This window comes from Epinephelus moara, chromosome 3 (assembly GCF_006386435.1).
Source record: "Epinephelus moara isolate mb chromosome 3, YSFRI_EMoa_1.0, whole genome shotgun sequence".
NCBI classification, from domain to species: Eukaryota; Metazoa; Chordata; class Actinopteri; order Perciformes; family Serranidae; genus Epinephelus; species Epinephelus moara.
Genome location: NC_065508.1, coordinates 645,024 through 649,368, shown reverse-complemented (window position 1 = coordinate 649,368; position 4,345 = coordinate 645,024).

Genomic DNA, 4,345 nt, shown 5'->3' with positions numbered 1-4,345 from the left:
AAATCCTGGATGGCAGAAAACTTTTTACAGCTCAACCAGGACAAAACTGAAGTTTTACTCATCGGTCCTGAGGCTCAGAGAGAGAAACTTTTATCCAAACTACAGGCATTGTCCTTAAATCCATCAATTCAAGTTAAAAACCTAGGCGTTATTTTTGACTCTGAGCTTACTTTTATTCCACACATTAAGCATGTAACAAAAACAGGCTTTTATCATCCAAAAAACATAGCCAGAGTCCGCCCATTTCTCTCTCGAGCTAACACGGAGATGCTAATGCATGCTTTTATCTCTAGTCGTATCGATTACTGTAATGCCCTGCTTTCTGGTCTTCCCAAAAAAAGTATCTCAGGCCTACAACTTTTACAAAACTCTGCTGCACGTGTGCTGACGAAGACCAGAAGGCGGGCCCACATTACACCGGTTTTAGAATCACTGCACTGGCTCCCCGTGTGTTTCAGGATTGATTTTAAGGTTCTTTTAATGGTTTTTAAATGTCTTAATGGTCTTGGGCCTTCTTATCTTACAGAATTGCTTATACGCTACGAACCCTGAGGTCCTCCGGCACTGGCCTCTTGATCATTCCCATATGTGGAATGGCTGGCCGGAGGATCTGAGGGCGGCAGAGAATGTAGTTATTTTTAAAAGCAGACTCAAGACCTACCTATTTAATCAGGCTTTTAACTAATATTTTCTTAGTTTTCTGATGTTTTACTGTCATTGACACTTTTACTTAGGTTTTAACATCATTCTTAGTTTTTTACTGATATTTTAATGTCACTCTTAGTCTTTTATCAATATTTTGGATGGGAGGGGCATTTCTTCTAACCATGTAAAGCACTTTGTGCTACATTTTTGTATGAAAAGTGCTTTATAAATAAAGATTGATTGATTGATTGATTGATTGATTGATTGATTGATAAACGAGACCTTAGTGTGGGCAAGATTGGAGGCCTCACCAGAGGGGTCGGTTTTATGTAACAGGCCAACTAAGGCCATGTCATCTGCACATTTAATCAATTTAAAATTACAATCATTAAGCGTAAATTCATTTGTAAAAAGGGAAAAGAGCAAAGGTGATAGAACACTGCCTTGTGGGCAGCCTGCGCTTATAATGCACTCTCCTGATAGAGTGCCATTAACACAGACCATCTAAGGACGGCAAGAGAGAAAATCTCTGATCCAAAGAATCAGGTCCTTATCAACATTAAGATGAGACAGCCTTTTCAAAAGAATATGTAGCTTCATAGAATTAAAAGGCTGCACTGAAGTCTACAAATAGGACCCTAGCATATGTTTAGGAAACTTACGGCCTATTTCCACCAGATGCGTGTTGGTTGCATCTCTGCTCCGGCACAGAAGCGGAGCAGATAGGATTCAATTCTAGTCAATGTGTGTGTTTCCACCGACTGCGGCTGTGCTGCGTTCCGGCTCCGTCTCAGCTCCGGCACTCCGGAGCCCTCCGCAACAAATACGCAGGACTTCTATTTTTGCCGGATGTCGGAGCACAACGCAGCAATTCAGCACAGAGCAGATCGTGCGGGGCAGGAAGTCATGCACAGAAACAAAATAAAACATCCGGTTAATTTTCAAAATAAAATACACAGTGTTCACAGCGGATTATATTTCCCTGCACTACACCTTAAACTACATAATGGGCAGAGGCAGGCCTGAAGTCAACAGTTCAGAGGTTTCCAGACGTCTGCACCGCTCCGCACAGCAAACGCAGCCAGTGGGTATTGACGGACGGCTGAGCACGCAGCGGATAACCAGCGCTGCCATTCCGCAACGGACAAGCATCCAGTGGAAATCCAGCATTAAGCTGCTTCGAGACTGAATGTAACAGATTCAACCTTGACTGTTACATATGGAACTATCACCTTTTTAGTGTTTTTTCTCATTAAGGTATTTAGACCCTCCCAGGCCTATCATATATTACCACTAAAATATTTACCTTCCATTTTATTTTTGTACTCAATTTTTGCCTTAAAGATATTCCCTCTTAATTGTCTATTTTTTTTTCTTCATTAATTACATATTACCAGAGCAGAAAGCAGCCTTCCTTTCATTGAGACAGGTTTTCAGTTGTTTAGAGACCCAGGATTTATTATTTGGGAGAATTTTCACTGTCTTTGTTTCAGACACGTAGCGCTCACAAAACGTAATATATGATGTGATAGTGTCCATGAGTTCATCCCCATCCTGACAGGATTCAAAGAGAGTGTCCCAATTTGAATCGTCAAAGCAGTCCTTGAGTTGTTGTTTGCTTTTGTCCGACCAAACCTGTATTTGCTTGGCAACTGGTTTCGTTCTTTTGACCACTGATTTGTATTTAGGCAAAAGATGAATTACACTGTGGTCTGATTTTCCGAGAGGCGGTCTGCATACCGCTTTATAAGCCTCCGGGATGTTGCCATAGCAACCATCAAGCATCCGATTTAAACGTGTAGGACAGTCGACATATTGCTGAAGGGTGGGCAAGCGGTCAGACAAATTACAGGAGTTATAGTCCCTGAGAACGAAGATAGGCTGGTCTGCAGAGCGGACGAGTGCATTATTACAGCTCTCCGTTATTCTCTCCCCTGCTGCTATGTAATTCGGTCCAGGCACATAAGCGAGAATGACAGTGATCTGGCCGAACTCACGCGGGAGATAATATGTCTAAAAGATGCTGTCAATATCTCATCAAATCAAATCAAACTTTATTTGTATAGCACTTTTCATGCATTAAAAATGCAGCACAAAGTGCTTCATAGAATAAAAACATACAACAAAAATATTACATACATATTGAAAACCCGCCCCTCCCACCCCCACATATAAACACACACACACACACACACACACACACACACACGGTCAATACAGTCAATAACATGGCTTGGCCCAGCACCTGATGATTAAGACAGAGCATACACTTATTTTCTTTTTGTATCAGCTAGTGTGGCAGTCACTTCTTCCTATATTGGTGTGATGATAGCAGCCAGGTCAGCCTCCACAGACAAAGCTTCAGCTCGGAAGGCCTGCAACACTCTGCTGCTTTATCTGGTGCAGCTGGGCCTCAGTCTCTCTTCAACTATACACAACCCCTTTGTTACTGCCATCTCAAAAATCACAGACAGAATAAAAAAAAATTGTAGCCTAGGTCTCATCCTAGGCTACATGAAATGATTCAAGCATTATTCTAATTTAAAACAAAGCGTAAGCACTTGAAAATTTCAACATAAAATATGAATTAAGGCATTTCATTTAATGAAAATTCAATCTGATTTTGCCACACTTGCTTATGATATTGATGCTTTATATATGTGTGTTTTCTATAAATAATTTGAATATCGCTAAATAAGTGTGGCCTTGTCTTACTAGAGAACTTTGGGAAATATTTATACTCTAAACATACTACATTGAGTTACAGGTGTACTCTACTGCTGTCAATTGTAAAAATAAAAAAGTGGTTCATATAAGTGTAAAATAAACAATGATCACTTCACTAGAGTCTATACACTGTTATAATAAAAAAAAATGTAAAGAATTAATGTATTCTATAAACATGTTCTTGAAGCAGTCAAGTTGACATGATTTACGAATGGATTTTCCCCCTAACTGACAATTATGTAACAGACATGACAGACATAAACATATGTTTAAAAACAAAACAAAACTGTTATATCTTTCATGGCAAAAGAACCACCATCTTGCAGTACTATACCCTGTGACATCACAGGGTTGGTTGGCTTGACTGAGTCCACCACATACACCAGAAGAGATAGTGTAAGTAAAAAATGTGGAGTAGAGAAGAGTCAAAAATTTCAGGTATCAATATATTGGCTGAAATGTTTAATGTTTCAGTATTGGTGTGGTCTGAGATGTCCTGAACTCAGCAATAATTGAGCAATGTGTTTTTATAGCACCTCAAGTTTCAGATTTGAAGTCATTTCAAAGTAGAAATGTGGGACTTTTACTTTGGAATATCTCTAAATTGATATGGGAAAAATGCTTGATTTTTTTGTCTGTATGTAATCGGAGACATCAGAAAAATAAAGTTATTTCCTACACAATTTAGTTGTATTTACTTTTCGATCTATAAGAGACAGAGGCTACTTGTTTCATACTTGTTTCTGCCGATGACACCACCCTGCTGTGCTCTGGAAAAGACCTGACTGAGCTTCTGAACACAGTCAGCTCACACCTGACAGGAACCTGACGTGCTGACGTATTGCGGTAAGCGAGTTGTGTCATTTCCGGTGTTTCTGTGACAGCGTCTCTGTACTGCTCTGGTGAATTCTGCTAGCCTGTTTTCTCACTTCAGTTGCTTTAACGTCTACTTCAAGTCTTAACCCACACTGGT